General features: G+C 44.8%; 2 long non-coding RNA genes across 2 annotated transcripts; one reads left to right on the top strand and one right to left on the bottom strand.

Annotated features, from left to right (window-relative positions):
• The first annotated feature begins 190 nt into the window (after window positions 1-190).
• LOC308473645 lies at window positions 191-12,921 on the top strand. Its single transcript, XR_013984131.1, has 3 exons — window positions 191-983; window positions 1,526-2,576; window positions 12,739-12,921. It is a non-coding gene; the product is annotated as an uncharacterized lncRNA (long non-coding RNA).
• On the bottom strand, window positions 2,294-21,920 carry LOC308473650. Its single transcript, XR_013984141.1, has 3 exons — window positions 21,802-21,920; window positions 17,466-17,533; window positions 2,294-2,525 (listed from the first exon to the last, which is right to left on the bottom strand). It is a non-coding gene; the product is annotated as an uncharacterized lncRNA (long non-coding RNA).
• Between the last annotated feature and the right edge of the window lie 745 nt (window positions 21,921-22,665).

Genomic DNA, 22,665 nt, shown 5'->3' with positions numbered 1-22,665 from the left:
GCGTTAGAGAGCACTAACAGTGAGCCCCATTTCTCTTTCTCTTTAGGCTTTGCAGACTCAGCAAAGTGTTTTCCTGATTGGGAAGAAAGAACAGAATTTCGCCTATCCCAGAGACCTCCCCCTTGCCCACCCACTCCCCCTCGGCCTCCCCCTCTGGACCCCTCTTTGAGAGGACAAAAAAGGTAAGACCCTTCAGCATATAGATGTTGATTTCAGAATAGGCCAAGGTTCCAAGATGGCGATGGCTTAGCAAGCAGGCTTCGGAGCTCCGCATATAACAGGACTGTAATTAGCGTTGATTGCCACCCAGGGAAGTAATTTTTCCTTTTTTTACTTCTCTACTTTTAAACTTGCCAACCTACTGAGATTCTAACAGTACCTTCTTGTCTATGCTATGAGAAACATCTTGGGCAAGTTCTGTGAAGCATCCTGGGCAGGCCACCAGCTGCCTTCTATACTTTGTTCCTGGAACTCCTGGCAGTCTCCACACGGAGAAGCTCTTAAATTGAACAAACTGAGCACTTTCTATTTTTTCTCTCTTTTTTGGTTGGGGAAACCTGTCATGGTATTGCCGGAGAATGAAGGGGAGGAGCAGAGACAGGCAGAGGAAGGGGGGCAGGAAGTGGCGGTGGAGGAAAGAAGGGAAAGCCAGGAGGAGGGATAGCTCACAGATGTTGGACCAGAGCCTCAACACCACACAGAAAGTCCTGGCACAGACAGTGAAACAATGCCTGCTCCGTCTGCCAAGGAAAGGAGAGTGTTAAAGAGGAGGGAACAGAGACATCACATGAAAATTCCACGCCTTTTCTGTTGGAGAAGGGGCAGGCATAAGGCACTCCCAGAATCTGAGCCGGAGGATTCGGATGCATGATTGTAACGTGCTGCTTGTACATATGTAAAATAAAGACTGTATATATGAACTCTGAGTGAGCAGAGGTATTTCTTGCAGAGAGCATTCACAAGCCATCACAAAACCTCTCCTTGTTTACTCCCCACAGCGACGCTATGCCTGCTAGTAAACGCTACAGGGACCCAGAGGATGTAGCTCTCTCACCGGTTCCCAAACAATCTAAAATAGAGGACTTTTTAAACAAATCTGCTTTTATAGTTCCAACAAAAAACTGTGTTTCTCCCCTTGAAGATGATTGTGAGTGTGGGGAGAGTATTCAAGGTGAGAGCGTGGAACTGGATCCAGCAATGGGGCAAGTTGATCCTGTGCCGCTAAGAGAGGAAGGAATAACAAGTAGGGAGAGCACCCAATTAACTCTAATTGCAAGAACGGTTGAGCATATCTTCCAACAAATTAGAGGTATTGCCTCTCAAATAACCCAATTATCCAAAGAGGCCCACAGTTTATCAGTAAACAAGCAGGCATTAACAGAACACCATAGTACCAAAGTGAATTGGCGACAACAAGAGCAGACCCCTAAGCTCGACATAGAACGTGCAGAGGCTCTTGCAACAAACTCTTCTTATTTAATCTTCCAACCCAAAAAGATCTGCATGACAATTTGTGGAAGGCCAGATCAAACTCCAAACTGGAAAGGTGCCCAGCGTTCCAAACGACATTTATCAAACTTACTTGGCATTGGACTTACAGATTTCAGAATAATATTAGTCCCTAAGGTCTCTGAACTGTCTGAGGCCTATTTTGAGGATCAGAAAAATAAACATATCACATGTGGCTCTTTGTTTTTCCTGTAGGCTCTGCATACCTCCTCCCTTCTTCATGTGGAGAAAGATGGCGGAAGAGCTCCTTCATTGGAGGAGCTCAAGAAAGGCCCAAGACAACATGAAAGGAATGTCTATTTCCAAGAATATTTTCAGTGTATATAAGAAAGTCTCTCTAACTGCCAGCCTTCTCTTCTTTTCCATTCAGAAGACCTAATCGTAGAAGACCTTGAAGAAGACTGTGAGCAGTGGCTGTTACTCCTAGGTAAGTGCAGTTAGGATTTCACCCTTAGTAAATCAGTTTTCAGCCAGTGGTCATTCATTCTATCCCAGCCTTATTTACTTCCCCCTTCTGCGCAATTTTAGCCTTATGGTTATAAACTGGCCATTCATAAATATGGATTGTATGAATCTAAAAAAATGTATGAATATGCAAAAGGTCTGAGTTCTAATATACGTCCCTAAGGTTACTTAGGAAAGGTCTCTCTGTAACTGTCTGAGGCCTATTTTGAGGTTCAGAAAAATAAAAATATCCCATATGGCTCTTTGTGTCCATGTAGGCTCTGCAAACCTCCTGCCATCCTGATCTGGAGGAAGATGGTGGGAGGAAGAACACTCAGGACAATATGAAGGTATGTCTATTTCCAAGGATATGTTCAAGGTATATAACAAAGTCCCTAAAACAGTTATAATCGCTAGCCTTCTCTTCTTTCTTCTGGACACAAGGGAGCACATTGGCCCAACTGCAGCATTCTCCGGGATACAGCGCGCATGGTAAGGCAGCCTTCAGAGAAACAGCTTTTCAGTGAGCAGTGCAGGCTGTTGTGAACTTCGCCTTACAGCGTGGACCCGTCCTGGGGTGAAAGCATATAAAAACAAAACAAGTCATACAGGGGGACTTACTTGTGAGTTAACCCCCTTTCATTCCATGCTCTTTACTTCAACGGGTTTTACATGCGCATGCTACACCTTGAAAGTACATTCTTTCCTGACTTCCGGGTTGGTGCGAACAGCTAATGGCGGATTCCCTCCGAGCTCCGGAGGGAATCGGCTCCGCTGGGGACGGGTCTTGCCGCGACGGCGACGCGGAGACCCTCAAAAACCGCAGGCGCGGATGCCTGCGGACCTGGTGACTCGGTGGGCACCTTAAGCGCCCCCCGACCCACGAAGAGCCATTTTAAAGGCTACGGAGAGGGTACGGAGAGCGGCGTGGTGCTGGGAGTAGACCGCTACCCCAGCGGAGCGAAGCCGTGTGCCATGGCTGAAGAGCGCTGACTTTTTTCCTTAAATTCGGAACCCGAAAAGAAGCAACCCGTGAGTAGATTGGAATTCGGACTTTAAAATATCTATCTGTGAATTTGATACGACCGGGGGATGTGTTAAAGGGAAGTCCGCACCCCCCCTTCTGCAGACGATTTAAAGCAATAGCAGGAGAACTAAGTTGGAGAGCCTACCCCTTTGGGGTGAGTTAAAAAGACATTAACTTTCACGATTTGATAAAAGAAGTTTTGAGCTGGAGTGTAAGAGTGGAATTTTAGAAGTTTTTCTCTTGTTGTGTGTAACCCCCCCTTCCGGGCCCGGGAGCGTCCTGCCTTTGAGCCTGTTGAAGAGGAAAGGAGTTTGACAGCTGTCAAAGCTGTCAAACGGGCAATTTAAAGTAAAAAAGCGTGTTACTTAAGATCTCCCTGGACTAAATGTGATACAATTGAATTAAAGTGGTTGGAAACAAAGAAACAAAGAACGAGGCAAAGGACTGTTGGGAAAAGATTACTAAGTAACCAGATTCCCTCTAGGGGGAATTCTGAGACATTACAATGGCCGCGGATGGAAATTTACTAGCTGAAATAGAAAGAATGTTTTACTTTGTGGGAATTTTACAAGAGCAGAGTCTGGCTATGAATAAACAACTCACGACCTTGATTTCTGGAATAAGCAGCTCTGCTGAATGTATTGAGGATTTGAATGAGAAAAAATCTGCAGCTGAACCGGAACAGATATCTCAAGAACTGAAGGAGACTAAACAAGGAAAGGAGAAAGCACAGATGGAAAGTACCAACCAGAAGCCTACACATGTGGATTATAAACAAGAAGACCCTTGGATTACATGGATTACAAATCTGCAAAAGATGCGAAAGATGAAGGAGGAGGCCCCTGGAGTACTTGGAATTCAAGAACTTAAAAGAAAGAAGAAATATGATGGGGGCCTCCATTCTGAATATGAAGGACTGGTGGAACTTTTGCAGCAGTTGTCTCTAAGTTTTCTTGTGGGAAGAAAACCTGGCTTGATTGGGACAGAACTCCTTCGAGATCCGAAGACCAACATAAAGGACTACCAACAAAACCGGCGGAGAGGGACTGAAAGAGACTTGAAGGCTTCGGATGTGAGGAATCCAGGCTAAGAACTGTTATTGTGGACATGTACTTGGGAAGGGACGAACCGGGGATGGGAGGGGGGGAAAATAGAATTTTAAAAACACTTACGATTTTTGGGTCTAGTCAATATGATTGATGTTTAATAAAAAATGGGAAATCGATGGAAGGGAATCTGAGTCCAACTTAGGATAGAATTTAATCTTCTACAAAAGATGTAATATTAACATGGTAAGGAGGGAAAATAATAACCTGCTGACATAATTATGGGAATTGGGATGTATGAAGGGGGGGTGGGGGGAAGTCAAGGACCAAAGTTAAGAAAGTAAGATTTTTGAAATTATACATGTTCTTTGTCTTTGTCTTTTACGTGTGTGTTATGTCTTTATAAAATGTGAAAAACCAATAAAAAATTTATAAAAAAAAGAAAAAGAAAGTACATTCTTTCCAGCAAAGGATTCTGGGCACTGTAGCTTACTCCTCACAGAATCGCAATTCCCAGCAACCCTTAACAAACTGCCCAGAACCCTTAACAAGTGCCCAGAATTCTTTAAGAATGTGCCTTGGCAGTTGGACTAGATGACCCTTGAGGTCCCTTCCAACTCTACAATTCTAAGATTCTGTGAATGCACATATATTGGTGTGTTCACTTTGGTTCTGTTGAAATCAGTCACAGCTAGCTAAGTCCCATTGATTTATGAAAGTGTGACTAATTTACAGCATAACTCCATATATGTCTCCTCAGAAGTAAGCCCTGCTAACTTCAGTGGGGGTTATTCCCAAATAAAGTGGGTACAGGATTGCGGATCCTGCCCCCTAACATAAATCCTGGCTCTCCCCATGAGCAGGAGGTCTGAAGGGTGCAATATATATTTAGGAGGAACACTGCATCAGTTCAAACTATTATTCATTCCCTGAAATGGTCTTCTAACTTCAGTGAGCCTAACTGGACTGCAGCTCAGATATCAATCAATAGATTTTATTGCATTAGCCGTGTGGCCATAGCATGATATACATTAAAATAACAACATGAAATGGGGGTGGGGAGGTAAAGGTAGATATCTTCCTGGGCGAATACTTAAAAAAAGAGGGGGGGGAAGGGGGGGTTACTAAAGCGACAGGGGATTTAAAACATTGAGCGACAGATAGTACAGAAACAAACAAACAAACAAACAAAAAAAACTGCTGAAGCTGGAGGAGGACCGTTAAAGGGTCCTTCAGCTCCTCAGATTTATCCTAACTCCATTGTCCTTGTACTATGGAACTTCGTTCGATTGTGCGGCGTATCGACTGCAGCTGTGGTGTTAAGGAAGAAGTTAGTGCCGCTTTCCTCTTCATCACACTAAGCAGGAAGTTAGCTGTCATCTCGGTAATCCAACAATCAGAATCCTGCAAAAGGAGGGACACTATCCAAGGCTGGATTGGGAGATGAAGCTTATTCACGAGGGGAGTTAAAAACCGAGATCTTTCATCTGTCCAGTTAGGACAGAAGAGCATTACATGTTCCATAGTCTCCAGGGCCGTGTCGTTACAGGTGCATGTTCTATTTGCGATGGGAACTCTGGAATAACGACCCGACAGAACTGCTGTAGGAAAACAGTTGAGACGGGCACAGGTAAAGGCCCTTCGCTTAGCCTCCGAAGAAATTGTGAAGCAGTATAGAGGGATCCCTTCAGGGGGTGGAATAGCTAGGGCTAGGCCTGAACACGGCCCTCTTGCATAGGAAGCTGTGTTAGAGAAGTCAAGTTGCTGTAGTTTCTTTTTAATTGGAGGTAGGGCCGCCGGGCTGATACACTCTAAGTTAAGAACAGTTTTACAATTCAAATTGAGAAGAGAGCGGAATTTGAGGTTAATTGTAGTTTTCCAAGGGGAATTATGAATATCTCTTAGGATCAGATTGGAAAAACCACCTCTAATTCGAGCATCCGATGCTAATAGGTGGAAGCTGTAGGAAATGGCTCGACTCCATGCTCGTTTAACAATTGAGGGCTGGGCGAACTCGAGTCGTAGGGCTGCACCTGAGACACATCTCGGGACGCCGGAAAGAGATCTCAGAAACATATGAAGTGGGCGGTCCAAGTTACCTGATATTGCTGTAGTCCATACTTCGCATCCATATAATAATTTAGGGACAACTATGGCATTAAATATTTGAATTGCTGCTGGAAGGTGTTTGCCGCCCTTCTGGTGGTAAAATCGGACAATGGCGTTAGAGGTCGTGGTTGCAGCGAGAAAGGCAGATTGTAGATGGGTGGTCCAGGAGAGATTATAAGTGAAAATTAAGCCTAGATATTTAAAGGCTTTTACCTTTTCTAAGTAGCCACCTGTGATCTTAAGCGGCTCCAACTTGAGTTTGCGGGAACGAGTGAAGTGGAGGACTTTCGATTTTTTATAATTAATATTAAGAGCTTCCGCCTTACAATAGGCGATAAATGCATTAACTGCATTTGCTAGGTCCGCAGCTGTTCTGGATAAGATGACGGCATCATCAGCATAGAAAAGGGAAGCAACGGGGTGGCCTGCTAAGTGAGGAGGATACTTAGATGCTAGCTTCAAAGTGGAAATTGCATCATGAAGATAGAGATTAAACAGTAGAGGGGCCAAGAGACAACCTTGTCGGACGCCCTTGGCCGTTGGAAATGGAGTAGTGAGGGAGCCGTTGGGACCACTTCGGACGCGAGCTGTGGTGTTTGAATAAAGGGAAATAATTAGGGAGAGGAGGTGCGGATCAATTCCCAGATGGGCAAGTTTGGACCATAATCTCTGCCTAGGAATGGAATCAAAGGCGGCCTCCAGGTCCATGAAAGCGGCAAATAGGTGGCCTTGCCTTGGTGCAGTGTATTTACTGGCAAGGTGATAGAGAGTTAGACAGTGGTCCATGGTTGATGCTGACTTTCGGAAACCAATCTGTTCTAGCGGTAGAATGTTCCTCTCCTGGACCCATGAGAGAAGTTCCTCCAGTAAAACAGCGGCAAATATTTTCCCCGGGATGGATAATAAACTGATGGGGCGATAGTTCCTGGGGATGTTTGGCTGGCCGCCTTTGAAGATCGGAACTATTATAGCTTCTCTCCAGGAGTCGGGGATGTCTAGGGCGGAGGAGATGGCGGTGAATACAGGAGTCAGGTGTTTGCTCCACCAAAGAGGATCAGACAGGAAAAGGTCCAACGGGACCATGTCTGGGCCGGGGGCCTTATTCCTTCGCATTGACATTATGATGTTGAAAATGCGAGTTGAAGTAAAGTTTATTGATGAAGTGGGACTAAGAGAGCAGGAACAGAGGTCCGACGGGGATTGAAGGAGATCTGTAAGATGATTTGGAGAAGCGAAACTGGTTGAATAGTAGGCAATCCATTCATCAGCGGAAATCTGGGTAGCTGGATTGAATGGTGCCGAAGGTCTAACTAAGCGCCAGAAGGAGCGGGAGTCATGCCTCTCTACAGCCGAACGAAGAGTGGACCAAGCCTCAAGGATGTGCTGCTGTTTCTTGCAATGAATCATGTTTCTGTATGTCCTTTTAATATCTATGAGCTTTGCACGGGTTTGGGGGTCGTTGGAAAATTTGATGATTCTGACCATTTTCCTAATTCGCCTTCTTAGGGCTTTACATTCCTTGTCAAACCAAGGCGATTCAGAGAAGAGGCGTTGGTGAGTAGGCGAGGCGGTGGTTATGTAAGTTGTTGAGAAAGCATCAAGTAATTTCCGGTATTGATCAGCGGGCAGGATTGGGTCAGAGGGAACTGCAGACATATCAAATGATTTTTGTATGTCCAGGGCAAGAGAGGAGCTGAGGCTTGTCCATTTCTTTGTTTTGTATACAGGGTGGCTTTGTACCGTGGTTCTATAGTTTGAGGGGACTGAAATTGGCTCTATTAGGTTTAACAATAGAGTCAGTGGAAGGTGGTCACCACCAAAATATTCAGCCACTTCCATTTTTGTAGAAATTGAGAATAGCTCCGGCGTCAGTAAAATGTAGTCGACAACACTGGTTCCCCGGGAAGTGATGCACGTTAATTGCTGCGAGGACAAGGGAGTAATGTTACCATTCGCGATGCAGAGATCGTTTTCCATGGCCAATTGGGCCATCAGCCTCCCCGACGCATTTGTTATAGGATCAAGAGAGCGTCTGTTTCCCCAGGGGGGCTGCAGGGGATTGTCCAGGAGTGCTGCGGGAGATACTATATCATCGTCATTGGGACCTATTCTTGCATTAAAGTCGCCTAAGAGGATTTGAGGAAGTCCTGGGTTAGTTGTTTGAAGATCATGGAGCCAAGACGAAAGTTCAGACCACCTTTCATTGCGGTCGAAATCATTAATTGCTGGGGGCAGATATACTGTAGTTATCAACCATGGGCTTTTGGTCTTTGGGAGATGGATCTTTATAGTGAGAAAGTAAGGGGAAGATTTAATTTCCTCGCAAACAGTGAGGGATAAGCTGGTTGAAATAAGACAGGCGAGGCCAACTTGGGGGCGACCCCTGTTGGTTAGTTTACGAGCACAGGAGCTAAAGGAGCAATAGTTTGGGAGAGCGATACTTTGTTGGGACCAGGTCTCTTGGAGGCACACAATGTCGAAAGAAGAGATGAAATTCATTGCTTCAGGATCCATTTGCTTTGTCGCCCAGCCGTTAACATTCCAGGAGACAATTTTAAGGCTCTGGGATGGGTTGGGTGCATCTTTCAAGGAAAGAACTGCTTTTGCTTGATTTGTGAGTGAGGGTTGAGTCTGTTCATATCTAATGATGTCGGATTTCCGCGGAGATAGGGAGCCGGCTGGTGTTTGTTTCTGGTCTAATCTTTGTCAATTATTTCCCAAGGTGCTTTTAGGGATTACTCTTTTATGAGCCGGCCCATTGCTCTCCATACATGGCAGACTAGCCAAGTGTTCTATAGTTTCGGCTGTTAACTGTTTAATACTGACATTAGTGGTCACCGGGCCTTTGAAGTGTGTTATCTCTTTCCGTAGGTATTTTTCCGGTACCTGATTGTGGCCTAACTCTGCCTCATCCAGGTACCTCAGCTTGTCCCAAGAGCCTGGTGAGTTCACCTTAGGGATGGTTCTCCTTATTGGAGGTGGTGTAGTGTTCTCTTCAGTGTGCTGGGCTTCCTTAATTGGGGGTAGGTTAATCTCAGCCATTGTCTGAAGGTAACATGGCCGACAGGCCGCTGGGTTTTGTTCTTGTATAGGGTTCAAATTAAAGGAAGTCTGGTCCTTTTTATGGGCGTCCACATTGATCTCCCCATTTATATCTCTCCCAGCCAGCTTAATTCTTAGCATATCCAATCTTTCTAATATTTCAGTCCGTATTGGGGATGGAAAATGGCAAAATTGCCTAATTAAGGTATTTTCCTCCACGGAGAAAAGATCCTCATCTTCATTCTCTTGAAATTGCAGGTCTTGCAGGTGGGCATCTTTCCTTTTTAGTTTTTGAAGCTCTTGTTTCTGGAGACCAGGTCGGGTTTTGGGAGGTTGTTTCTCCTTACTAGGGTTTGCGTGCTTAGCTTCCAGAAGGGGATTCAGTGGTGCCTTGTTTTCAAAAAATCTGAGAATTTTTATCTGGGCCTTTAGGAATATATATCTTGATCTGTAGATAAACTTGGCCAGGTTCTGGTCTCTAAATGTGATCATTGCTCTCACTGAACAACCATCATGATGCAAATAATCTACAGAAATAATGTCATATGGCTTTACTGCTCCTGGCAATATATCATTCAGAATGTTCAAAGAGCTCATTCTTCGATCTTTCCCTGTAAGGAAGCCCTTTGATTTTGGGAAGTTAGTAAATACCAATTTTTGGGGATTTAAAATCAGGTTCCAACATCTTGCCTGAGTAAAGGTTTGCCCATCTTGTATAGTGTTGTCATCGCGATTGGGCGTTGCATCGTCCCCCTTTCCCGATTTGCTAAGCGGTTTGCTGCCTTCATTATTAGGGACCACTTCTCCCCCAGAATCTGGCTCACTGAGTGAACTGTTACCAGAGCTCTGGGATGTTGCTTCCATCCTCCCATTTAGTTCTAAATTCTGGTTCAGAGATGCCACCTTAGCCATTAGCTTTGGCGTTGCCTTCTTTTTCCCCTTCCTGCCTTTCTCTTTTTTATCTCGTGCAGCAGATTTATTTGAGTCCAATGGGAGTAGATTAAATAATTTCTGCCATTGTTTATGTCGGCTTATCTTTATTTTCCTTGTTGTTTTAATGTTCTTAGTTTTCTTTTCCCGGGCTTTTGGTCTATTTTTTTGCAGTTTCTTGGTTGTTACTGCTTGTCTCATCTTCACTGGTTCATCTGGGTTATGCACAAGTTCATCTGGTTTATGTACTTGGGGTGCATCAGTTGCTGTTGTCTCTTTTGGTTGGGGAATAAAATTTTCCACAAGGGTCAGCAATAACCCATTTGTTATTGTCAAGTAATTTTTTATGTTGGAGAGGTCTGTATTTATATCTTGGAAGTGGGCCTGAAAATGGCCATCACTCAGTTCAGTTTGAGTATATTTGGAAGTGGGCGCCTGGTCTTGGTGGCATGTTGTTAATTCTGCCGGGGGCCGCTGATTATAGGTGACAGAAATATTTTCCTCAAGTTTTTCAGCTAGAACTAGCTCTTGCGCCAGGCTTCTTGGGGGATTTATGTTTCCAGAGTTTTGTTGAAGCTCTTTGAAGTAATGTGACCGGTCAAGATAGGTAAGGGGGGGAGGAGTGACTTCATCAATAATTGGTTCAATTTGTTCACTCATGCATTCCTCCCTCTTGGGGAAGTAATTTATAATTTTACTTTGTCTCTTTCCAGGTCCCGGGGGGCTAAGTGGCGTATCTGGCAAAATACCCAACTCCTTACATATCTTTCTGGTGAGGACCATGTTGGGTAGTTGTCTTCCTATTAGAAAGCCAGTTGTCCCCCAGTGTTTCTGCCTAATTAGCAGGGCCAATGGATGAATAGAGGTGTATCTGCAGCTTTCTCCTGCTTAGCTCATCAGCGAGCACTGATTCTCATTATGTTTCTTTGGTGGAGCTGGAAGAGGGAGGAAGGGAGGAAGGTTTGAGAGCTCTTCCGTCAGCTCCCAGTGTCCTTTTACTGATAAAAGCTGATAGAAGCTGGGGGTTAATTGATATAAGGTGAAGGATGGTAATTATTTTCCAAGCCGAGCCTCTTTATCAGCCTGATTTGCTGAAGACGGTCTTACTCACTCAGATGGAACTCAGACGGGACTCGTAGAGGACTTGCTTCAACCCTTTTTTCGGTGTTTCCGATCACCCACCTTGAGTTTTTCCCTTTCCAGTGACGGGGGTCCCTTCACGGCAGGGGAGTCAGGCCAGACCTCTTCCCTTCCCCACTCACTCGTTTCAGAAGATTACTCAGCTCCACAGCAGTAAATGCACAGCGGGGGTGCGGCAAGGCAGCAAGGCTGAAGCTCGAAGCAGGTGATAAAACAATAAGGCAATAAAAGCCCAGAGGGGTTAAAAAAAACTACTTAGAACTACTTAAAACTTAGTCTAAAACAATAAAACAATAAAAGCCCAGCGGGGGTTAAAATAACTACTTAAAACTACTTAAAACTACTTAAGACTTAATCTAAAAGCAGACGAAGTTAACTAGGCTGCTGCCTTCGCCGCCATCTTGAAGTCAGCTCAGATAAATGAATGGTTTCCCACAAGCACTGGAGGTAAAGAGACAATGCAGAACTTTAGCTCCAGGACTTTGATATGTAAACTAAACAGACTGCAGGGCACCTTCTTTCTGGAACCCAGGTTGATAAGAAGCACATGGGGAGACACTGCAAGAAAAGGGAACAGCTGCTGTCACGGTAGGAACATGAGAACCCGCCTTCTACTGAGTCAGACCATTGTCTGCACTGGTCGGCAGCCCCTTTCCATGGTTTTAGGCAAGATTCTCTCCCACCTGGAGATGTCTGGGGCTGAGCCTGGGAGCTTCCGAATGCAAGCAGATGCTGTACTACTGACCTTTCCTTTTTATTATTTGAAATATTTATATAACCAGGTTCTTGGACCATTTACAAGGATAAAAACACACACAAAAATTACATATAATGAAGCATTATATATACAGCGGTACCTTGGGTTAAGTACTTAATTCGTTCCAGAGATCCGTTCTTAACCTGAAACTGTTCTTAACCTGAAGCACCACTTTAGCTAATGGGGTCTCCCGCTGCCGCACAATTTCTGTTCTCATCCTGAAGCAAAGTTCTTAACCTGAAGCACTATTTCTGGGTTAGCGGAGTCTGTAACCTGAAGCGTATGTAACCCAAGGTACCACTGTACACACACACACACACACACACACACACACCCCTTTCCCCATCATGTTACCAAATAAATTGATTGTATTTCCCTTTTAGCAGCAGGTTAAGAGAATGCCCTATTCAAAACCATTTTCTTTCTTTTATTGTTGTTGTTAAATTTTTATGCCACCCTTAATCCGTAGATCTCAGGGTGGTTCCTTGATTAGCAGTTCCTCATTCTATTAACCCAGTTATATAAAGTTATATGATTTTTGTCTAGAAGTGAAGGTTGCTAATGAACATCTTTCCCATTTCCACTTTCCATATGTGACTGACTTTCATTAATCATCTCTACATCCCCTCTCCACTCTGTTCTATAAAAATAATTAAATTTAAGTTCAATCAGTATGACCATTTATAAAATGAAGTTGAAGAAACCAGTAATAAATTCTTTTTTTTTTTTTACAGGTTCAACTCTGTTTATAGGAAGACTTACAAATCCTACAGAATAAACTTGTCCTATCCACGTTTCCATATATCTGCATTCCCATAAAATTAAAAAGCATTAATAGGACGTTTTAAGTCTTGTGACTATGAAGAGGAAGTTATGTGAAACTTAGGGCTGTAAATAAAAAGAGATGCTGATTGCCATTTCTGTGGTGGTTCTCTTCTGTTATAGCAGTTATAGACTTCTGGAAGATGCCTTAGGGCTCTTGCATTCGAATCCTTCTTGTGGGTTTCCCACAGGCATTTCGATGGCTGCTTTTGTTATTGGGAATGACAAAACTCCTCCTTCCACCTTAGAGATATATGAGAGAGAGAGCGCGCGCGCGCGCGCTCTACATAAGTGCACACTTCCGGTTCTGATCAGAAACTCCCAAATGCAAGTTAAGAATGGTGAGGAAACATGGGAGAAATGTCAATAAATCAGGGGAGGTTTACAGTCTCCTATGGGTAGACAAACTAAGGCCCGGGGGCCGGATCCGGCCCAATCGCCTTCTAAATCCGGCCCACGGACGGTCCGGGAATCAGCGTGTTTTTACATGAGTAGAATGTGTGCTTTTATTTAAAATGCATCTCTGGGTTATTTGTGGGGCATAGGAATTCGTTTATTTATTATTATTTTTTTCAAAATATAGTCCGGCCCTCCACAAGGTCTGTGGGACAGTGGACCGGCCCCCTGCTGAAAAGGTTTGCTGAGCCCTGCTCTTTCTGCCTTGCTCTTCATTGCACTGTGGTGATATACAGAGTGATGTTCACTGCAAGAGCCTGCTTCTGTTCTGGTTGCTTGAATGGAATTGTGAAGATTCTTATTTTCAAAAAACGATTTTACATGTTCCCTCCCTGCTGCCGCAAGGTTCCTGCATTGCAGGGGGTTGGACTAGATGACCCTGGGGTCCCTTCCAATTCTACAGTTCTATGATTCATTGCTGCATCTTCTCGTGTTGCACCTCCACTTATTGTGAGATACTTCATTGGAGTTATAGCAGGAATGCTCTCCCCTGGGAGGCTCACCTGGGAGCTTCATTATACACTTAAGCCACCGGTGAAAACATTTCTCTTTGAAAGGCTTTGGGAAGGAATGCTCAAAGTTCGAAAAGGAATTACTGGAAAATAATGAGAAACTGTTATCAAAAATGTACAATCTATTGTTGGAATGGGAGACGAAAGATGAAGAGGTTAAAGCTGTAATGATACACTGGGCAAAAGTTATAGGTTATAATATTCTTGTCTTTAATATGTCTTTAAGTTAACATCTTACATTAAAAACCTGACAGTACCAAACTACCGAAGGCTTTTCACCAAAGCCAGACTAAATGTCTTTCCCTCTGCAGTGTTGGATGGCAGGTTGAGAAGAGTTCCCTACCAGGACAGACTTTGCTCGTGTGGTCAAGACATCGATTCCATAAAACATATTTTGTTGCATTGTGCAAAATATGAGCAGGCCAGGGCTGAACTGATACTACCCTTGCTGGTACCTTTCCCGGGAAAATCAAAGGCTCACTATGTCAGGTTCCTACTGGAAGACCGGACAAATGCTAGAACGTTAGCAGTGGCAAAATTTTTATCGGTGGTTGCAAGAACAAATGAGCCCTATATTCTAAACAAAATGCTTGTTTAACCTGGAGGTAGGCTGTATGAATTGTGTATTGATTTGTAATGATTTGTTGGGTCTCTGGACCGTAATAAAGATTAATAATATTCTGCTTGAATCATGGGGAAAGCTGTGGAAAGAGAATCGAAAGTTCACGGCCTGTAGTTCACGAAAAGAAAATTGTATGAAAATGATGTACCAATGGTATTTCACTCCAGCAAAGCTGGCTAAGATGTATAAAAATTCATCTAATTTATGCTGGAAATGTATGGAGAAAGAAGATACATTTTTTCATATGTGGTGGACGTGTAAAAAAGTAAAGGGCTTCTGGGAAATGATTTATAATGCAATTTTTAAAATGTTTAAGAATACGTTTGTTAAAAAACCAGAGGCTTTTTTACTAGGAGTAGTAGGAGAAGTACCAAGGAAGCAAAAGAGACTGTATTTGTATGCAACAAAAGTGGCCAGAATGCTACTTGCCCAGAAGTGGCAAGAAGAGAATGTCCCAATGAAAGAAGAATGGATGACTTAAGATGATAGACTATGCCGAAACGGCTAAATTGACCGCGAAGATCAGGCACCAAGATGAGGAAAAATTAAATCAAAAATGGGGAAAGTTAATTAATGAAAAATTGGATTAGATATGTATCTATAAAAGGAAAAATGTTATTTTGAAAATTGAAAAAAATATATTAAAAAAAGAAAACATCTTCAACCATGCCTTTGGCTGACCAACATCCTTTGGAATGTATGGTGGGAGGTAGGGGGTTATTGTTTTGTTCTGCTTTTGTTTTTCTTATGCATTTTGTGTTTTAATATTCTATTTTTATGCTGTTAACTGTCCAGAGATCTTCTGACGAAGGGCAGAATACACCTTTAAATCTCTGTGGTGCAATAGTTCAATGTGTCTGTTAACCAGAAGCCTGGTGGTTCGAGTCCACCCAAGGACAGATGTGGGCAAGATCCCTGCATTGCAAGGGGCTGGATTTGCCCACTGGATAGGAAATATCATTGAATTCACAACTTGGCCATTTTCATGCTCTTCTGCACAGCTTTGATTACAAACCCACAAAACACTTCCTAGTTCTGTGCTGCTTTGGCTTCCAAACAGCATCCTAGCAACGTTATGTTCTGACAAGGTTCTACTTCTGCGATCTTTATTCTTGTTTCAGTGAATACATGAATATACCGTATTTTTCGCTCTATAGGACGCACTTTTTCCCCTCCAAAAATTAAGGGGAAATGTATGTGTGTCCTATAGAGCGAATGCAGGCTGTGTGGCTAAGCCCAAAGCCAGAACAAGGAGACGGAGCGCTGTGGAGCGCTCCATCTCACTCTTCTAGCTTGGGGTTAGCTGTGCAAAGCCTCTGCAGTGCAGTGGTTTGAAGCCACCCCACTGCCCTGCGGAGGCTAGAAAGGCTGTCCCCAAGCTAGAAGATCGAGATGGAGCGCTCCGTCTCGCTGTTCTGGCTTGGGGTTAGCTGTGCAAAGCCTCTGCAGGGGAGTGGTTTGAAGCCACCCCGCTGCCCTGCGGGGGCTACAAAGGCTGTCCCCGAAGCCTCAAGCCTTTGGAGTGCAGCGGGAACTCGCGCTGCGCTCCAAAGGCTTTGGGTCAGTGAAAGGAATCCGAAGCCTTTGGAGCGCAGCGCGAGGTCCTGCTGCGCTCCAAAGGCTTCAGGGATCTTTGAGGCTGGCGGTGGGGGAAAGCAGCACTTCCCACCACCGCCAGGCCCACAAGCTCGGGGGCTGTTCCCCGACCTGTTCTTTGGGGCTGGCGGTGGGGGAAAGCAGCGCTTCCCCCCAACAGCCCCAAAAAGCAGGTCAAAAGGAACCTGAAGCCTCCGGAGCCCAACGGGAACTCCTACCATGCTCCAGAGGCTTCGGGTTGCCGTCACGGAAGCCTGGAGAGCGAGAGGGGTCAGTGCGCACCGACCCCTCTCGCTCTCCAGGCTTCCAAGGTAGCCGCCTGAAGCCTTCCGAGCGCAGCGTTAACTCCCGCTGTGCTCCGGAGGCTTTGGGTGAATGCACCTTGAATGCACCTTGCTTTAGAGGGGGAGAACAAGAAAAAAAAACAAACCCCTGTTTTCCCCCTCCTATGGTCCGGTGCGTCCTATAGAGCGAAAAAATATGGTACTCCTGTATATCAGCTCTGACTTTTGCATTATAATTTGATAGCCTGCTTCTTTGAAATGCTAGATAAATATACCCTGATTATATAAAGTTCAAAATTTCCTTCAGCTCGCTTTTGGGAACAGTACAGTGGTACCTCGGGTTAAGTACTTAATTCATTCCGGAGGTGCGTTCTTAACCTGAAACTATTCTTAACCTGAAGCACCACTTTAGCTAATGGGGCCTTCTCATTCTGAAGCAAAGTTCTTAACCCGAGGTACTATTTCTGGATTAGCGGAGTCTGTAATCTGAACCCTATGTAATCTGAAGCATACGTAACCCGAGGTACCACTGTACTTTAAAAAAAAGCCGGATTAATGTAGTCATTTTAAAGCCTTTGTTGCCTGGAAGAAGATGATTTTGATCAATGATGACAAATGGTGAAGCTGAGAGAGAATTGATTCAGGTTTTTAAACTAATTTTGGTTCTGCTGCATTTATTTTAATATTGAAACAAAAAACACCTCTTGCTAACAGTAAGTTGAGCTTTTGATTTTAAGTTTACACACCGCCTGAAAAAGGCACTTATGTTAAGGTTTAAGCCCTACACAAATTTAAGTTTACTTTCTTCCTATCGATGTTTTCTTTTTCATGTCTTTGGGAATCTCAAAAAGGAAGGATATTCAATGCTATAGGAACATCATAGGTCAGGGTAGCCTATAGGATGCCCTCCAGATGTTGCTAAACAACAACCCCCATCAGCCTCAGCCAGCAGAGTCAATGGACACAGACAGAAAGTGGAGTCCAAGAATACAGGTGTCACATTGGTTATATCTGTCAAACACCAGAATACTTTTGTTTTTGAAAGTTCAACATATTTAAATGCCACCAGAATTATGGAAGATCCACATTGTGTTCCCAACAGCTAATTATTGGTGGGAGTGGTGCTGAAAACTGAGAATTAAAATGGACCAAGTATTGCAAATACTTACAGGGCAGTGGATGGTATATGCCAGGCCATTACTGACCACTGTCTCACTTCAGCCACACACGAGCAGTTCTGTAAAAGAAAGGGGGAACACATCTTTAGCCTTTCCCCATCATTGGTAGATCTCATTCAAAAAATGGACACAAGTGCTAACTGAGGATGTGTCTAACTGGAAGACTTGCCAGCCATTAAGAATTAACCCCAGGAGCTCAAATGGGTCCCATGTCTTCCTATAACGAATATGGAAAATATGAAAATGAATCCAACTGGCACCATTTCTGGACATTTCCATATTGATGCACCATTAGAAGGAGTCAGTACTTCTCTTTTGTGTGTTTACAAGAGTTCTCAACCAGTTGTAGATGCAAAACATAAATACAGCTTTGGTTTGTCCTATGGAGTTCAAAAATATTATCAGCCAAATAAGTACCAAGTTGAATACTTCTAGGAAATCACTTTCCCCAGAGGCCATGACTTTGCTGTCATCTGTAGTTCTTACTGTTGTTATTAAGCATCTCTCGCTTACACTAAAAAGCGATTATAGGGAAGAAATCTGAATCGTTCTATAGAGGTATCTGTGGTGTTGTTGCCAAGGAAGTTTCAGGTGCAATGCCCATTGCTTTGACTCAGATTACATGTATCTGTATGTACATATGTATGTATGTGTATGTAGATGTATAGACAGTGTGTATATAGTATTTAAAATAAAATTGGCACCATTTACCTAATAAACCATATCAACAAAACCCTTTTCCTTCCCCTGCATGCACCCCAAAATTGTCTAGGGCAGGATTCCTCAACCTCGGCCCTCCAGATGTTTTTGGCCTACAACTCCCATGATCCCTAGCTTGCAGGTCCAGTGGGCAGGGATGATGGGAATTGTAGTCTCAAAAAACATCTGGAGGGCCGAGGTTGAGGAAGCCTGGTCTAGGGTATATGGCAGGGGATACTTCTATCTGGCAAGCTGATATGTTTGTAATGGCAGAATGTCATATATATGTTTCTATCTACAGATACTCCAAATGAAAAATGATTAAGATTTCCAAAGATGAAAATCTCCTTCCTAACTATCCAGGAAAAGTAACCAAGAGTTCAGCACGAAAACAGAAGCACAGTCACAATGGTGGTGCCCCTCAGCTACCCTATCCCCCAAAGAAGGACCTCATCATGATGATTCTGTCGTTCCTGAACCCAGAAGCAAGGTCCTGTTCTCTTCATGCGGCAGCCACAAGAGAGAGAAAAGGCACATCTTGTGCACACCCATTTCCAGCTCATTTAGCACACAGCAAGATACCTGGGTGCACCACGCCATTCTAGGAGGATTGTCATTTCAAGTGTCACTTTTGAAGCATTGCTGGGAATCTCTCTGGTACGCAGTGAAGTGAAATCCCAAGAGCCGCTTTCAGACTGAATTAAAGTCTTTGGCAGGAGATGCACAGAACTGCCTCACCGCAGGATTAAGTCAGCTGTGAGCTGAGCTTCTCCTTCATATTTGTTCCACTGTATGTTCAGCTATAGTTTCCAACTCCTCTCTGCCTACATCTTCCTTTTTCATTCTTCTCATTTATTTTGGGAAGCTGCCTTTCTCCTCCATATGCTTCAATAATGAACCCGAATAAATAATAATAATAATAATAATAATAATAATAATAATTTATTATTTATACCCCGTCCATCTGGCTGGGTTTCCCCAGCCACTCTGGGTGGCTCCCCAGAATATTAAAAACACAATGAAACATCAAACATTAAAAACTTCCCTAAACAGGACTACCTTTAGATGTCTTCTAAAAGTAAGATAGTTGTTTTATTCCTTGACATCAGATGGGAGGGCATTCCACAGGATGGGCACCACTACACAGAAGACCCTCTGCCTGGTTCCCTGTAACCCAGGGGTCAGCAAGGTTTATCTTGCCTGTGCCGGATCGGTCCCACGGAGATCCCTCCCTGGGCCAGATCACGCGTGTGCATGAGCATGCACACCTGCGATTTTCAGCACTGTGGAAACAAGTCCCCGCACCACGCTGTGCCAGTTTAGCACAGCGCGCAAGTGGGCACCTCAGTTTGGAGGCGGCTCATGGGCCTTAGGTTGCTGACCCCTGCTGTAACCTCACTTCTCACAGGGAGGGAACCGCCAGAAGGCCCTCGGAGTTGGACCTCAGGGGGTGGAGATGCTCCTTCAGGCGTACTGGGACCCTAAACTCTCAAAGAACTGTGCAACCAACTTAATTGCATAATGTACTTAGGCTAGGGTCTATGTGATCACAAACAAGGTTTTCTGTAGCAGAAGGGAAAATAGATTGTGATTGCATTGTGATGCTTTTTATTCAGCAGAACCTCAGGGGGAGAGAGGCGAGAGACAAAGCACCAAGCATGGCAACTCCAAGGGGTTGGTGGGAATCCTTTAGTCCAACAAACAAGTTTTCTTTTTAAAATTCAAACCCCAGTTCAAATCTGACTGTGCTACGTACAACACTCTGCCTACACATCAACTTCATATTGTGCTGATTTTTAGTCATCTTATTTATTTACTTTTTGAATTTTTATACATTTATCTCACAGCGTGCATGAATTAGATTGGTCCTGGTTGTTTGATGCTATCCTATCAACTACGGCAATGGCTTACCTCTCCATTTTAGGGAATCCACTCTTGCCAGTTTCAGAATGTTATACGTATACCATGTTATACGTACGTACTGTGTTAAGACATACAGTGGTACTTCGGGTTACATACGCTTCAGGTTACACACTCCCCTAATCCAGAAATAGTACCTCGGGTTAAGAACTTTGCTTCAGGATGAGAACAGAAATTGTGCTCTGGCGGCACGGTGGCAGCGGGAGGCCCCATTAGCTAAAGTGGTGCTTCAGGTTAAGAACAGTTTCAGGTTAAGAATGGACCTCCAGAACGAATTAAGTACTTAACTCGAGGTACCACTGTACATCAGAAGAACCTTTGAGTTGTATCCAGAATACAGAACCTTCCCCATGATTGTCCTTCCTACTGAACCAGACTGAGAGATCATTTAAAGGCTCAGGAACCCGTTGCAGGTGTTATGGATTGAATAGCTACTGCACCTTTTCACAATATTCTAATTTTCTGAACCTGTTAATTTGGGGTTTTCATCAGCTGTGCGTCATAATCATCACAATTATAACAAATAAAGGCTTGGCATATCTCGCTTTGCGTGTCATGAATCTATCTTACATACAGTGATACCTCGGGTTAAGTACTTAATTTGTTCCGGAGGTCCGTACTTAACCTGAAACTGTTCTTAACCTGAAGCACCACTTTCGCTAACGGGGCCTACTGCTGCCGCCGTGCCGCCACAGCCCGATTTCTGTTCTCATCCTGAAGCAAAGTTCTTAACCTGAAGCACTATTTCTGGGTTAGCGGAGTGTGTAACCTGAAGCATATGTAACCCGAGGTACCACTGTATTAGTTTCACCTTTTAAGCTGAATTACTGAAATAAATGAACTTTTCCACGGTATTCTAATTTTTCGAGTTTCGCCTGTACACTCATGCAAAGTCACTGCTTCTTTCCCCAGTAGTTCCTATCATAGCTGTCAACGTTTCCCTTTTTTTAAGGCAAATTCCCTTATTCCGAATAGGATTCCTCGCAAGAAAAGGGAAAAGTTGACAGCTATGGTTCCCATGAACCCCAAAATCTGCTGTTGCAAGGGAGGCACCGAAGCAGCGTTGAAGGATGGGGAAGAATCCAGCCGTTGGTGGGGGCCGTTACAGCAGCCGGGGGGGGGGCGCAGCAGAAGAGACCCGACCCCTCTGGCGGGGGGGGGGGGGGAGAGCCAAAGAGGCAACATCTCTTCGGGAAGGGGGGCGATGCTGATCGCAGGTGTCCTGGCCAAGGGAGCCCTTCCTCCCCCGGCCGAGGAGGCGCCTCTGGAACGGGCTGCCTCATGAAGCGCTGCCTCTGACGGCGTCTCCGTCCCCCTCGGGCTGGGGCCCCTTTCGCCCTGCCTGCGCCCCGTCCTTCCGGCTCACCTTCCGTCGAGGAAGCCCCAGAGCCCCCCGGGTCACTCACGGCAGGGTCCGGAGAGCCAGACTCCACCTGCCCCAGCAGGAGCGGGGAAGAGGGAAGCGCCGGGGACGCCATAGGCACCTTCAGCTGTTTTGGGACTACAATTCCCATCATCCTTGACGGTTGTCCCGTTAACTAGGAAAGATGGGAATTGTAGTCCCAAAGCAGCAAGGGCTGCCTCATGAATCGCCGTCTCCGCCTCGGACAGCGTCTCCGTCCCTCCGCGCCGGCCCGGCCACCCCGGGAGGGTGGCGCCCTCGGCCCCCCGCCTCTCGCCCGGCCTGCGCCCCGTTCCTCCGGCTCACCTTCCTCCGGGGACGGGGGAAGAAGCGCCGCCGCCGGGGAGCACCAAGGGGCGGAGAGAGCCGAGACCGAGTCCTCCCACAGCCGACCCGGCCCGACCACGCATGCGCTCTGCCTCTGACGGAGGAGGCGGGCCCAGTGAGGAAGGGCGGGGCCAGAGGGAGGCGGGGCTAAGGGCTTTCCAACGCCACCAGCGCCTCTCGGAAGCACATTGGGAGGCCGTTTCTCCCGCTTAAAGAATTCCGGGCACTGCTGGGAATTGTAGTTCTGCGAAGGTAAACTACAATTCCCAGAACTCTTTGAGGCAAAACGTGTGCTCCCAATGTGCTTTAAGAATACTGTGTTTATGCAGCGTATTCACACAGTTCCCTTCTCGCACACCTCCTTGACTGTCCTAAAAAAATATAATTATCCCCCTAACTAGACTTTTCTCCTTCTAGCCTGAAAAACCGTATTAAAACCTTTGGGCAGCAAGGATGGAAAACATATAAAAGCATTTTTTGAAAAGAAAAGTCGCCCTAATTCTATTCAAGCAATCAGAGCGAAGCAGGCTTTTGATGTGAACATCACTGTATATCATCATAGTACCATGCAGAAAGCGACTGTCAACCTGCCCTGATTTATTGACATCCCTGCTCCCCATGTTTCCTCACCATTCTTTAAAAAAAATAAAAATTACTCATTTTTCTTTTTCATTCATTACATACATCTCATATTCATAACATTTACCATGCACTCCTTCCTCACTCCCCTCCTAGGCTTCCCCCAACTTCCGCTTCTGGTGTGATTCTCCTTTCACCCACTTTGCTACCTCCTAAAAGCAAAAAAAATACTAATAACATATTTATACAATAACATCAACCCAA

Source organism: Podarcis pityusensis, assembly GCF_964106645.2.
Source record: "Podarcis pityusensis genome assembly, chromosome: 3".
In the NCBI taxonomy this organism is placed as follows: domain Eukaryota; kingdom Metazoa; phylum Chordata; class Lepidosauria; order Squamata; family Lacertidae; genus Podarcis; species Podarcis pityusensis.
Note: the sequence above shows the minus strand (reverse complement) of the source record. Positions and strands in the feature narration are given on the sequence as shown.